This window comes from Triticum dicoccoides, chromosome 5B (assembly GCF_002162155.2).
Source record: "Triticum dicoccoides isolate Atlit2015 ecotype Zavitan chromosome 5B, WEW_v2.0, whole genome shotgun sequence".
Taxonomy (NCBI): domain Eukaryota; kingdom Viridiplantae; phylum Streptophyta; class Magnoliopsida; order Poales; family Poaceae; genus Triticum; species Triticum dicoccoides.
The window spans coordinates 454,561,673-454,576,889 of NC_041389.1; the positions used below are offsets into that span (position 1 = coordinate 454,561,673).

The window sequence follows — 15,217 nt, forward strand, 5'->3', positions numbered from 1 at the left end:
TGGTGTAGTTTGTTTCCTTCTGCAGCGGTGCGTCACTTAACGGCGGCGAAGTCAGATCATTCTCCTATACTACTGTACAACAGTTTGGAGGCAAACAATATGAGGATAGCAGATACCAGACCGTTTAGGTACGAATTAATGTGGGAGAGACATGCTGACTTCAAGTCTTTCCTGGAGCAATTATGGGGCGGGAAAAGGCTGGTTCTGTAGCGGAGCTTTGTGAGAAACTAAAGCACACGGCGTCAACTATTCTTGGTTGGGGAGCGTCGGAATTTGGTGCGGTCCAGCAAGAGCTACGTGCGCTACGCAGACAGCTAGTTGATCTCCGGGCGGTTGTGGACAGAACGGGGCCATCATATGAAGAGCTGAAAATAGAAGAGCGTATGATTGAGTTGAGATTTAGGGAAGAAATCATGTGGCGGCAACGGGCACGTGTGCAATGGCTCATGGAAGGAGATAAGAATACCAAGTTTTTTCATCGCAAAGCGTCAAACAGGAGGAAGAAGAACCGGGTTGAGCGACTCGCAAGGGCAGATGGTACATTTTGCGAGGACCCGGCGGAGCTAGAAAACATGGCTGTGAGTTTTTATGAAGAGCTCTACACGACAGAAGAAGTGTTTGGGATAGAGGAAGTGCTTTCCCATGTACCTTGTAAAGTGACTGGGCTTATGAATGAAAATTTGACTAAACCATATACGGAGAGAGAAGTTAAAGAAGCTCTTTTTCAAATGTTCCCGACAAAGGCGCCTGGTCCTGACGGTTTTCCGGTGCACTTTTTCAGAAATATTGGCATTTGTGTGGCGAGGAAGTTACAAAGATTGTTATTCGGATTTTGAAGGGAGATGACTCCCCCGCGGAGATCAATAGGACGTTCATCGTTATCATTCCTAAGGTACTAAATCCATTATATCTTGCTCAGTATCGGCCTATTAGCTTGTGCAATGTGATTTACAAAGTCGCATCAAAAGTGCTCGCAAACCGTCTGAAGCAAATCCTCCCGGATATTATTTCTGAAGAGCAATCAGCGTTTGTTCCTGGTCGGCTAATTACCGATAATGTGATCACGGCATTTGAATGTTTGCATTTCATGAAAACGAACCGAAGTAAGAAAAACACACACTGTGCAGTAAAGTTGGACATGAAAAAGGCGTATGATCATTTGGAATGGAAATATCTTGAGGCGACCATGCTTAAGTTGGGATTTTGTAGTTCCTTTGTGGAGACTGTCATGAGAGGAGTCACTTCAGTCTCATTCTCAATTCTGTTTAATGGAAGACAAATCCAAGAGTTTAAACCGACTAGGGGCATAAGGCAGGGCGATTCCATCTCGCCTTACCTGTTCCTTTTAGCAGGAGAGGGTCTATCATGCCTTTTAAAGCACGAAGCGAGTAGGGGTCAGATTGAGGGTATCAAGATCGCAGCAACGGCACCCCAAATACACCATCTTCCTTTTGCTGACGACTGTCTGCTGTTTTGTAAGGCCTCTGAGCCCAATGTTACATGTTTGAAAGGTACAATTGAGGCATATTGTAACGCATCAGGACAACGCGTAAATGCTGACAAGTCCTCAATCTATTTTGGTAAAAAGTGTCCGGAGCAAACTAGAATCATGGTAAAGGATCTTCTGGAGATACTGAATGAAACACTGGCTGAGAAATACCTTAGTTTACCCTCGGAAGTGGGCAGGTCAGTGAATGGAACGTTTGCATATTTGAAAGACAGAGTATGGAAGAACGTCCAGGGATGGATGGAACTTACTCTTGCTGGCAGTGGGAAAGAAGTGCTCATAAAATCGGTCGTGCAAGCGATCCCTACATACTCAATGGCAGTTTTTAAATTGCCGAGAGGTCTTTGCCAGCACATTACCTCGCTCATAAGAAAATTTTGGTGGGGGAGTAAGGCGGGAGAGAGGAAAACGGCATGGGTCTCTTGGGAGACGATGACCATGCCGAAGTACAAGGGTGGAATGGGATTCAGAGACATGGAGCTTTTTAACTTGTCACTTCTTGCTCAGCAAGTGTGGCGAATCTTACAAGATCCCTCCTCATTGAGTTCTCGAATTTTGCAGGCAACTTATTACCCTACTTCAGATGTCCTTTCTGCTGAGTTAGGTCCTAATCCATCCAGGGTATGGCGCTCTCTTTGTGAGGGCAGGGACATACTAAGAGTTGGCCTAATTAAGCGCATTGGGAATGGGACAACTACAAATGCTTGGTCAGAGAATTGGTTGCCGAGGGACTTCAGGCTGCGTCCAACATGTGCGATCACTACAAACCCACCACAAATGGTGTCTGACTTCAATCATGCAGCAACCAGAGAATGGAATATGGAAGAGCTTGAAAAACACATGCTACCGATGGACATTGAGGTCATTAGGCAGATTCCTCTAAGCTATAAGGCCCATGATAATTTCTGGGCGTGGCAGTACGAGAAGTCCGGCTGCTTCTCGGTGAGATCAGCGTACAGAATGCTCGTGGAAACAAAATTACAGCGTGAAGATTGGCTCCATGAGGCGACAGGGGACTCCAACCGAGAGGAGGAAGAGAAGAATTGGCGCCAGCTATGGAGGGTCAAGGTTCCAGCAAAGCTCAAGGTATTTGCTTGGAGACTTGCCCGGGCATCTTTGCCCACCAGTGAGGAGCGGAACCGCCGGAAGATGACGGACTCAGCGGCGTGTCCGATATGTAATGCAGCTGTTGATTCATGGAGGCACGCCCTCCTGGACTGTAATTTGGCAAAGAGTGTCTGGTGCCTTCGAGAAGATGATTCGGCCATCCCTCTTTTTGCTGATGAAACACCAGTTGCAAAATTATGGTTGTGTTGCAAAATTATGGTTGTTTGGTCTGAGCAGGACACTCGATAGTGCTAAGTTTGTTGACGTTCTTGTGACTCTCTGGGCGATATGGTGGGCTCGACGCCGCGCCATTCATGAAGGGGAATTTCAGAGCCCTTTGTCTACACACTTGTTTATCCGGCGTATCTTGACAAGATTGAGACCTGCAGTAGACCGATACAGTCCCGGAATGATCCTACCAAAGCCAATATGAAGCAAACAAAATGGATTAGGCCGGTTCCGGGAATGGTGAAGCTCAACGCAGATGGCGCAGTGGCGAAGAATCTGAACAAGGGCGCTGTTGGTGTTCGACGGTGTGACGGATTCCACAACCCTTGAAGCTCTTGCATGTCGAGAGGCTTTATCACTGGCCGAGGATCTGCATGTGAATAACATTAGTATTGCAACCGACTATCTGAGTCATTAATGAGCTTCGTGAGTCCGTTCATCGGGGTCCTTACTGCATGATCCTAAATGATATCCGGGATAAAGCTGCGACCCTCCCGGAGTGCTCCTTCAGCTACGAACAGCGCGAATGTAATGTCGAGCCTCATAGACTAGCTAGGATGGCAACTAGTTTAGATGTGGGGAGGCATGTCTGGCTAGGTGACCCCCCCTGCTCACCTTTGTATCTCTCAAAACATTGATCTTTGAATAAAGAGCGCTGTTACTCAAAAAAAAAAAACAAGGACGATCTGTCTATGTATGTACCATCAAGAACCGAAAGGACATATTGTGCGTGATTCATCATACTTGGCTTGCGGGCAGCTACAACTGACACTGGGAAAAGATCAGGATATTTTCATCTAAACCACATGCCTTACCCTTTTTGCCTTTCTTTTGAGGGAACGCATCTTTTACTTCACTCAGTCAAACATAACATTTGTACATATCAGTCACACCAACCAAGTAGTAGTAGCACAACATTTCTGTATATTAGTCACCGCATTTTTTCTTTTCTTGTCTGTAAATATTACTTTTATATTAATGAAAATTACACATAAAACAATTGTTCTACTGTTCGGGTTTGAAAAAAGAAGTAGTAGTAAAATGAGAGATTAATATCCTCAATCTTGACTCTTGAGTCCAAAGCAGGACAACATAGGTAGTACACAAGAGGTAAGACAATCTTATTCCTCCTCGAAACAGGCTTTCATCCCGCTTTATATATAAAGCAACAAACGAAAGAACACGGACGAACAATACAAAATGATAAGGTAGCCCTCTTATAATGCCGATCCTGAGATATCCGGTAAACGCAGAACGTGCGCGACTACACTAGCAGCTACAAGCACCGGAAGCACTAAACACCCCCCACACTAACCTAGCACACCTAAGCTCCATGACAATGCCCCCAAGAGAAAGAACAGCGCAGAGCGTCACCGCTGACAAATCTTATTGCCCACGCTATCCCCCCCTTCCTTCCAAATGTAGGAGGACATGCGGCATTGGTGCAACTTATCGAAAATTACATGGTGGGTCCATCAACTTGGTGAGGATGTACAATTCCATCCATCAACTAGTAAACCAGCAAAAGCGACCCACTGAACTTGGCACTAATGATAACGTAGTGGTGATCAGGTTAGTCCAAAAGAGGCCACGGGAGGGGAAATATGCCTACGTGATGGCTGGTTCAGGCCACAATGCGATTTCCTGAAACCCGTTTAAGTGTACTTCTGTGACAAAGCTGATTCTGCAACTTTGCTAGTGAAGCAAATCCACAAGTGATTCGGAGCCAACTAGAACTGAAACAAACAGGCCTTAGTAGTTACTCCACGGGATGACGGAATGTCGATCAACATTGACCAACCACCACGACCCACCCCACGGAGTAGTTTATTCGGTCAATAATAGTCAGTTTGTGTTTTATACAAGAAAAAAAACTGCGCAGATAGTGGAACGAACAAATTAACACTGCAGGCAGACAAAAACACATCGTACCAAGCGAATGAACTGCAAAAAATCACCACAATTGAGACTTTTATACTAAGTGCGACCAAAGGTAGCTAGTTGATACTCCATCACACAGCATATCTACAAATATGACAATGTAGAAAAGTGCGATCATAGCCAACATTTATATGCTAGTTAGGGGATCTCTATTTTGCTGAAGTGAACAATGTACATACAAAATTCTACTCCCTCCGTTCCTAAATATTTGTCTTTTTAGGGATTTCAAATGGTTACCATATACGGATGTATATAGACATATATTAGAGTGTAGATTCACTCATTTTGCTCCGTATGTAGTCACTTGTTGAAATCTCTAGAAAGACAAATATTTAGGAACGGAGGGAGTACATAGTTTCAAGAGTATAGAATGTAATCCCACCTTCACATGATACATTGTAGGTTACCAATCCCAAGTTAACTTGGCAACAACCTAGATTGCAAGCTATGTCGCGGACCGGCGGGAGACACGGCGGTGACCTGCAAGACAAGATGATGGGAGGTGGGCGGTTACAGAGAGAGACGACTCAACGACTTGCAAGCATGTGATTTATAGTCCAGTAAATATCACATGGCACTGGTAGGAAAACAAAAAAATTAAGCGTCGACAATTAGTAGAACCCAATACCCCGATATTGAATAAGGTGTGACGTTATAGTCCAATCATCTCCCTGTCAGAACATCCACAACATTTCACCTCTACATAATTTTTTACTAAACAATGTTTTGCCAGAATGTCACACCATTTCAGCACAGCGATCCTTTTTTATATACAGAGCAATGAGAATAGGAACTAATCTTAGTGAACTAAAAGTTATTCTCAATGTTAATAAAAAGAGTCAGACAACATAGAAGAGCATATTGCAACCATAAGCAATTTCCCCTTGTGGTGATAGCAAGAGGAATCTGGTAAAAATGTTCAATGATGGCTATGATCTGCATATGGTTCATGATTGGAAGTTAGTGTACACAAATGGTTGATCAGACAAAACACCAGATGTTCAATCACACTAACAGTTAGTCGTTCGCATCACTTTCTCTTCCGAAGCGCGCCCATTCGAGTTCAGTATGGATGCACTGAGCGCTTAAGACAGCGGCAAGCATGAGCCAAAACAGAACACAACTCTGCCAAATCATGAATATTAACACAATCTAAACTAATGACCATGACAACACATATGAAAGGAAAGAATGCAACAGCTAGATAGAAAAGGAAGAGAGCAAACCTCCACTGACAGAACAAACAAGCAGCAACCTGCACAGATCATACAGCCTGCGAGATAAAAGGGAAGGAAATCGTCAGGGCAGAAGCATTAATCCAAAAGAACTTCATCCCCACTGACCATGCAGATGTAAACTGAAACAGCAAGGCTGTTCCAACATTCTAGAGAATTCAGAAAAAGCCCTAAGATTATGGCATTAAACAAACAACGACCTATAAATTCTCACCACCCTTCCAACTCGCCGGTGAGAATTTATAGGTCGTACGACCTAGTATTAACAAAGATCATGCAGTAGCTAGCGAGAAAGGGAGCCTCGATCGACATAACAAAGAAGCAGCAGCCTCGAAGATCATACAACCTGTGAAACAAAAAAGGAATCTGGTCAGAAGGAAAAACAAGCATAGCCTATTCGTACATGACTGTATATAAAGATTCCCAGCCAAAAATTGCAGCCTATACTAATACACGACTGGATATCAAGATTATCAGGATAAATAGTTTCCTTACAGAATCATGTACACTTGTGCATTTAATTAAACATCTAAATAAAGATAAAGGATATACCATCTTTCCATCTGATAATCTCCGGTAGTCAACCACTCGTAATATCTTGAAAAGGAGATTGTGCCTATAATTGGGAGGATCTTGTGAAATGTTTAATCTAGTTATCCTTGCCTTCCCTGTAGATTACCGCTGGTGCAGTACTGATTGTTCAAAAATTCTGCAATATAGAGTTAATATGGAGTATATTGAGAGTACGATCAAACAAACAAAAAATCAGAAGAAATGGCAAGAGTTTCCAACATTGCAAATAAACAATAGACTGGACAAAAAAGTCAAAAGCTTGTAGACACAAACACAAATAGTTGATACCCAGACCTTCGATCAGAAATGACTTGAATATTTATTTTTCTTAGATTGCAAGGAGCAGATCATTAGATTACTTAGTACTGCTTACAAAAAGCATACGTAACCTTCTCTTCAACTTGTGAGTAGGTTGAATCCGATGTTCCAGCGCATGGTCCCCTGCTGTGCACACACAATTGGGCGATCCAAATGCAAGTACTCGCACGCCAATGGAAGGCAGACTGCGTGCATGATGACACACAACCCGCTCTATTTCCTTCCTGCTGTTTTCCTTCACAAAGAAAGATAACTATGGAATCAACATTAAACTTCAGAGAATAAGATAAAGCTGAATTAGATATCCATACGGAAAACACCCAGAACTGAGAAATGACATAGGAATTGAGAGCTGAATTAGAGAGAGCACATAGCCATGTGAGAGATGACATAGGAATTGAGAAAATATAATCGGACCAAAATCTAGCATATTCTTCCGAACATATCCTAAAGTAATTTAGAAAATGTGTCTTCATATTTTCACTACGAAAACGCTAATAAATCAAAAGAAACTGAAGGTAAACGAAAAGTGGCTTGATCAGGAGCTGCACTACTGACCATTAAATAAGCAGCAGTGCAACACTCTCCATCAGCCAAGCACCTACTGGGCATCCACAATTTTGATTTAAAATGAGATCCTTTGTTAATAGGTGAGAACCTGTCATTGCAATCGACATGTTCAGGCACAATTTAATTTAATTATTATTGTCGGTGTCTTCAAAGCATTATCAATGAATAAGAAGGAAGGTACTAAGTTACCAAACTGACATGCCAACACAAATAGTTCTACTGGCAATCAGATAAATCACGCGTGTAAGCAATATAAAAAGGATCATACATAATAGATCATGCATGTAAGAAATATGAAGTGCAGGTTTCTGTACACCTAGCACTTCTCATTTTCACATAGAAAGGTACAATCAGATGTCAAAACAACAGTATATGTTCAAGGCATATAGATGAACGTGGTACAAAGAAGCATCAGTGGTACAAAGAAGGATCAGGGTATTGCTGGGTTGGCACAGTATCCCAGTGTTAATGTACATATGGTGGAAGTTTAGGAATGAGTTCACTTCTTTAACAAAATAGGAAAAGTGTGGCCTGTAGCATGAAGAGTAAATTCAAGAAAGTAAACTGATGGGCAGGGAACCATTATTTAAATTCCCATGGTGAATTTCCCTACAAAAGTCCTGCAGCAGGAAAAGCACATGACATAGAAAAAAATAGGAAAGTGGGTCCTTGTGTTTATCTTCTGCAAAACATGGCTATTTTCAACATAATCATATAACTATTTTATGCTGCACAATCAAAATCATTAAGAAATTAGTCTCTTAATCTTCTCTTTGTATGTGACACACTGCAAACAGAAGGCCCAGGAAAATGTCACATTGCACAGAATAAATGAGTCATGGTGGGTAGAGCAAACCAGCTTACTTTCCACACAAACCTGAATCGCAACTATCCTAACTTCATCGGCTGTATCATGGCTATTTTCAGGACGGGACTGTTGCTTTGACTGTAACCCAGTCACCAACCTGCAAAGCACAAATAGAAGATGAGATCAAATGATTTGCCCTACAAATTTAGGACAAAGAATAGCTCTAACGCAAAACAACAAAAACTAAAGTAGCTAAAGAAGGGGAAAGTAAGAGACCTCATACCTTAAAATCATCGAACTTCTCCATGCTGATGGATCCGCCTGCCAAGGTGCAGACTGATTAGGAATATCAATTGTTGCTTTTTTTTTCTTTTTTTTCGAGAAAACGCAAAGGACTCTTTGCGTTTCATTTCATTGAAAAGATGAGAAGATACAAACCTCCTTGTTGCTAGCAAGTAAAAGGATCTATGATGAGTACTTGTATCCACTATACAGAGAACATTTCTCTTTGTCAAATGACTTCAATGAATCATAATAAATTCAATACATTTTAGGAAGAAAAAATTGATCCAAGTCCATGTGGCACCAGGGAATTAAAATTGTTGAGGTGCCAATCTGGAAAATACTCAGATAAAAGAGCATGTCTTCAAGAACAAACATAAACTCAATGTTGAATTGAGGAACAGTACCAATGGAAAAAGACAGGAAGAAAGGAAACTACAATGAGAGGCAACTTCTCTGCCCTGACAGTATAGGAAAGCAAAGCCTGCAAATTGGAAGACGACATCACATTTAAATTACCTCTGATACTACTGTTCAAGAAATCGGCCGAGTCAGCGATTTATCGCTTATCGTGTGGTGACCGCTAAGATTAGGCCTTATCTTTGATATTTATCATTCGGACCGATTTATCGCTCTGAAAGGCGATATATCGTTAGATTCCCGATTAATCGGGCTGGGCCCCTAACGTCAGAAAGCCCAAAAGGCTAAATTTTGGCTCCCCTAAGGCGCCTTTGCTGGCCTTCCCGCATAGCCGCAACACATAATTGGGATTTCCCCCACTCAGTTAGGGTTTCAGCCTCCCCACCGCGCCGCAATGCAAGATTCGCCACGCCGCTGCACCCTGCTCGCCTCCGGCGGCCCTATCTAGCACCACCCGAGCTAGGCGCCCTCTGGATCCCCCTCTCCTCTTCCACGGGACCTCAACCAGCAGCGCGGCAGAACCATCTCCAACTCCTGCATCGCCATCGCGACTCCTCTGCAACTCCCATCACCTACGGCTGGATCTGCTCCCGTCGCCATGCCTTGCTACAGCAGCACCGGGCTGCGCCCCTCTTCCTCTACCAGCACTGGAGCTGCGCCACTCTTCCTCTCGCAGGCCATACCTTCTCCAGCAGCAAGACGAACGGCTCCATCCTCTCCTGGTATTGTTTCTTTGTTACGCGGCTCTCCTCTTTTAAGTTTTAAAACTGCAGCTACTGTCATTTCTTCTGTCGGTAAAAATGAGTGCCAGCTGCTGTCATTTCTTCATCACTCAATAACTGTGGTTGTAAGCAAGTCTTATTGTCAATAACTGTAGTTGTAAGCAAATTGTCATTTCTTCAGTTAAAACTACCTACTAGTAGTGATAAAAATCAGTCATTTTTTGAGTTTAACTGCAGCTACTGACTACTAGTTGTTGTTGACTTCAGTCATTCAGTCACTAGTGATAAAATTCAGTCAGTTTCGGGTGTAACAGAATCAACTGCAGAATCAAAATAGTGCAGAATCATGTACAGAATAAGTTGCCCATCTATGTTGTTGCCCTTTTATTTTATGTACAGAATAAGAATCATCAATCATATACAGAATAAGTTGCCCTTTTATTAGTCTGATTCTCATACATGTTGTTGCCCTTTTTTCAGATGGCTGCTTCCGGTGCTTCTGGGGTTACAAGTTCCAGACTTGAGAGAAACTCGGATGACATGGCATGGGAGTTTGCTATGCTGATTGATCCAGATGATCTGCAAAGAGTCAAGTGCAAGCTTTGTGGAAAAGTGATGTCGGGAGGGGTGACTAGGATGAAGCAACGCATTGCTCAGATCAAAGGGTCAGTGACAAGTTGCATGCAAGCGACACTAGAACAGCAAGCTCGGTGTAAGGATGCATATGAGGCGCCAAAGAAGAAGAAGAAGCAAAAGCTACAGGAAGAAAATGAAGTAAGAGCCTTGGTGATGCGGAGCATCCTACGGACATCACCATGTCAAGAGTCCATTTGGCAAGTGACACGTGCAACCTCTACGTCACATACATAAAGGTGGATCATCTCCTTTACACGTGTTCACTTGACCCCTTCGAGGATGGTATACTACTTGACATTCCTCTCGTGTGCATGCATAGGTATTGCCGGAGCTTCACGGACGACGACGAGGAGTGCAAGCGCCAAGGAACACCTACACCATCCGCGAGGGAAGCTTGGAAGCGAAGACGGAAGAAGACGGAGCTGCAGTAAAGCTACAGCCACCGGACGTCCGACGCGACCACGCCCAGGCCATCCAGAAGAACCGCAACCAATGCACGCTAAAGCGGCCGAACGACCGACGAGACGCCGGACGTCCGACACACTACAGCCACCGGACGACCGGCCGCTACCGGAAATCCGGCGACGCCTGTCCAGAGAAGAAACATCGAAAGTCCGACGACCGGACCTCCACGAGCGCCGGATGACTCCGACACTGCCTGTGCGCAGCCGGGCCTTTGGCCTTGTACCCCTCTCCCACTTACCCTTTCGTGGTTTAGACTATAAATAGACCACCTCCACCTCCTTTCTAAGGTTAGCAAATATGATAGCTCATCTTAGTCCTTTGCTCCTACCTACTCTTCTCTTGAGAGAGAGAGACCACTCCCATGGAGTTCAAGACCTCCATGTGAGCATGTGAGAAGATCCCGAGGGATTCAAGACCCCACTTGTGGAAAGGATCTACCTAGATCATACCAAGACCCCATCTCCTTTGGATTTGGGATGAACTCTACCTTGTATCTTTCCCTTTGTTGTTCATGTACCTTGTGGATCTATGTGATTGTTAGTCTAGTGGATGTGTGATTGGACTTGTTCTTGAGTGTTTTCCTTCTCCGTTCTTCCTCGTGTTCATCGTGTTCTTCGTGTTCTTCGCGAGAATCCGCTCCAATCATGAAAGATCGGCTGAAACCGGGTCTAGCCCGTATCATATGGTATCATGAGCCATGTTGATCACGAATTTGGAGTCTTCCCCCTCCGTTTCTAGCCTAATTTTGTGTGTTTTCATCGCAATTCGAAAATCCCCACCAAAAATAGCCCCAATCTTTTTTGACATTGTTCTGGTGCCACTCTTCTCGAGACGACTTCTTCTCGTGACATTGTTGCTCATTCTGAGCGGCAACATGCGATGGCATAGATTGCTACACTTGAGCGCACCGACTCGTGGTAACACAATTCCCTTCCTCATCGTACTCATCCCATCACTTGTAAGTGGGTTTGCAAGGTTAGGACCTTGATGGTTCTCTTGAACGTTACAGAGCTCGTAGTGTGGTCTGTGGCTTTAGGCAGGAACATGGTCGTGACTATGATGAGACATTTGCTCCTATGCCCCAGATGACCACTCTTCGTACACTTCTCGTTGTGGCTTCTATTCACCACTAGTTTGTCTCTCAGCTGCTTTCAAAAATGCCTTTCTTAAGGGTGAGTTGCATGAGACGCTCTACATGTAGCCTCCACCTAGGTATCCCGTTCTTGATGGCATGACTGTGATCGGTTTTGACGAGTGCTCATGATCTGCAATTTATATCCACGTTTTCGCTCATTGTCAGAATTTTCTCTTATATCTTCGCCTAGACATTTATCACTTGTTTCGTTGCATTTGCTACGTTCTTCTTGAACCACGTGAGCGCACCAAACTGAGTACTCAACCTGTTGAATGTGTCTTATTCGGTTATAGTGATGAGCACAAGGGCTATTGATAGTCGGATGTGCATTTCTTGATATGTGACTTTCGATGAGTCTCTTCCTTCTATCCTCGTCCATCCTCTCCTTTGCCTCCCGATATTTCTTTACTCAATTTCCCCGATACACCTATCACTCATGTATTGCCCTCGTCCACCATCCCACTAATTCTTCCCATACTATTGTTGTGGACCCACGCTATCCTCACTTGTGGCTTCACCACCTTGTTCATTGCCTAAGGCTACCTCACCTCGCTCGTCCTATGAGGATTCCCCAATGACTCCCCCTCATCCTCTGTTACTACAATAATCGTGTGTATGTTGTGGATGCTGCTGGTGTGCCATTTTCATCTAATTAGCTCAACCTGCTTATGGCTCCGCACTCACCCGCTTCCGCCCATTAACCAATATGGTTATTCTGGCGCCCCTCCTCTCGAGAAGACTTCTTATCATGGCGCCATTGTTCATCTCGAACGGCAGCATGTGATGGCAAAGGAGATTGCCGCTCTTGAGCGCACCATCACATGGGATGTAATTACCCTTGCATCTTGTGCTCGTCCCATCACTTGTAAGTGGGTCTACAAGGTTAAGACTGATGGTTCTCTTGAGCATTACAAAGCTCGTATTGTGTCCTATGGCTTGGCCCACATGACCACTCTTCGCACACTAGTCTATCGTTGTGGCTTCTGTTCGTCGCTAGTCTATCTCTCAACTTTATGTCAAGAATGTCTTTCTCCTCCTAATGCCTCTTCCTCCACACCCCCCATGCACTCTCCGCTAGCATCCTTTGCCTGGTTGCGGGTTGCTCTATGATATGCCTCGGTACCACGTTTGTGTTCCCTTGATGGGCGCCGCAATAGCCAAATGCTCGGGCGCCACCGTGGAAGAGAGGTGAAAAATGTTCACGAATTGGAATAAAAATCACATATTCGAAAAATAAGTTCAGGAACTCGAAAAAAGTTCACGCACAAATTCGGGAAGAAGTTCGTGAATGTGGAAAAAGTATACAAATTTTTAAAATATTCACAAATTTGAAAAAAGTTTAAGAATTTAAAAAATGTTCACAAATTTGAAAGAGAACTCAAGACACGAATTTGGGAAGAAGAATTTGGAGAATGTTCATGGACTCGAAACACAAATATGGGAAGAGGTTTGAGAAACTGAAAAATGGATTTGACAAAAGTTCATTAGCTTGAAAAATCATGAATATAAAGGTCACAAACTAAAAAAAAAGTTCACAAATTTGAAGAAGGAAAAATGAAAATTAGGAGGAAAAAACAAAACAAAAAAGGACCAAATAGATAACCGGGCAAAACACAGATGTAAAAAAGCACAAAAACCAGACTAGAAAACAGAAGAAAAATACGAGTGTGCGGTGCGAAAAAGTAAACTGGCAAAGGCCCAACGGCAAACGGGGTGCACGCTTTGTCTACCAAAACAATAGGAAGTGGCGCCTTAAGCGTTGAATAGGGTTTGGAGTGGGAAAGAAGTGAAAACGTTGTCACGGGCGGCATGCCCCGTCTTCAGACGTCGAGCTCGAAGCCAAGCGTGTTAGGATTAGGGTCATCACACGAGTACTTTACTTGTTGGCCATCAGAATTGTGACTCCCAAGGCCTTGAGGAGCTTCACTGGCTTCACTTTCCCTCTGCTACCATTGCCGCCAATCTCCACCTCTATTACCTCATCTACCGGCTCTCGGAGGCATCATCGTTTTGTTCACTTGTGTGGCTCTCGTCGCCCATCCTTAGTTCGACGTGGTCTTCTTGGATCTATCTTTGGCAGTGTGTCTTTAGACTGGCGGTGTCTCTTTAGACTATCAGGTTTGTCAACTTGGTAAATAGGTTTGGTTAGCTTATCCTCATAGCGGTATTGTGTCTCGACGTCCTTTCAATCTCATTTACTCTGATATTTGAGATACAACTCCCTTTGCTTCGAAAGGAGGCCATCTCTACTATACCTTTATAGACGATTTCTCTCGATGTGCATGGGTATATTTTCCGCCTTATAGTGAGGACTTGTCCATCTATAAGAAGTTTGCCGCTGGGGTTCATACCCAATTTTCTCCACTCCTATCTATATCTTCCATGCAAACTTAGCTCGTGAGTATATCTCTAATTTGCTGCGCGGATTCCTTGCTAAGCAAGGCCCACTCGCGCAGTCTCTTGTCCAGGTGCTCATGCTCATGTTCCTACATTTTCAGTCTGCCAAAAAACTTGTGGTCAAACACTTCTATATCTCGATCATCACTGGCGACGACTCTTAAGTTCATTGCCTTTGTGAAGGCTTGTCATAGTGAGTTTCTTATGACCGATCTTGGTCCGCTTCACTACTTCCTAGAGATTGAGGTTTCTTTCTACATCTAATGGTTTCTATATTTCCTGGGAGAAGTATATCCATCTATCTCATTAACCATCAGCCATCCAGTGCTCTGCAAGGTGGTGTTCCATTCAAGCGTCTCTTTGACTGTTTCTTGATTATTCGGTGCTTCAATTGTTTGCTTTGTCCTTCTTGCCCCTCGTTAGGGCACCAAACTGACTGCCAGTCTATTGAGTGTGTCCTCATAGGATACAGTGATGAGCATACGGGATATCGTTGTTGGGAACTTGGGATCATATTGGTTGTTGGATGCCTATTTCTTAAGATGAAACTTTTGTTGAGTCTCACCCCTTCTACCCGTGCTCATTTTCATCAACTTCTTTATTGGAGGATATCTCTTTCCTCACTTTCCCAACACTCCTATCACTCCTGTTGAGCTGTTATCCATTCATCGTACTCCTCCTGCTTCTCCGACTATTGCAGATCCAACATAATCTCCTATGATTTCCTCACCTCGCTTATTACAGACCTTCATCACTGGTAGCTTCCTTGTCACCATGACTTGAGATTTCTCTCGATGATTCCTGCTCATACTCTGCCATCTTTTCCTCACTTCTATACACGTCGTCCGTGTTGTGGGAGTGTCTACTAATGTG

General features: G+C 43.8%; 2 long non-coding RNA genes across 3 annotated transcripts in view; both read right to left on the minus strand.

The window, feature by feature from the left end:
• Window positions 1–4,793: 4,793 nt before the first annotated feature.
• LOC119305738 lies at window positions 4,794–7,564 on the minus strand. Of its 2 annotated transcripts, none has more exons than XR_005148758.1 (5): window positions 7,468–7,564; window positions 6,981–7,144; window positions 6,571–6,727; window positions 6,010–6,364; window positions 4,794–5,263 (listed from the first exon to the last, which is right to left on the minus strand). It is a non-coding gene; the product is annotated as an uncharacterized LOC119305738 (long non-coding RNA). The 2 variants fall into 2 exon arrangements; XR_005148759.1 differs by having other exon boundaries at window positions 6,965–7,144.
• A 653-nt stretch (window positions 7,565–8,217) lies between these two features.
• The window catches only part of LOC119305739, a 43,442-nt gene continuing 36,442 nt past the window's right edge, over window positions 8,218–15,217 (minus strand). Inside the window, exons 5-6 of the long non-coding RNA XR_005148760.1 lie at window positions 8,571–8,608; window positions 8,218–8,444 (exon numbers count right to left, since the gene is read on the minus strand). This is a non-coding gene — a long non-coding RNA (uncharacterized LOC119305739). The remainder of the gene's footprint in view (window positions 8,445–8,570; window positions 8,609–15,217) is intronic.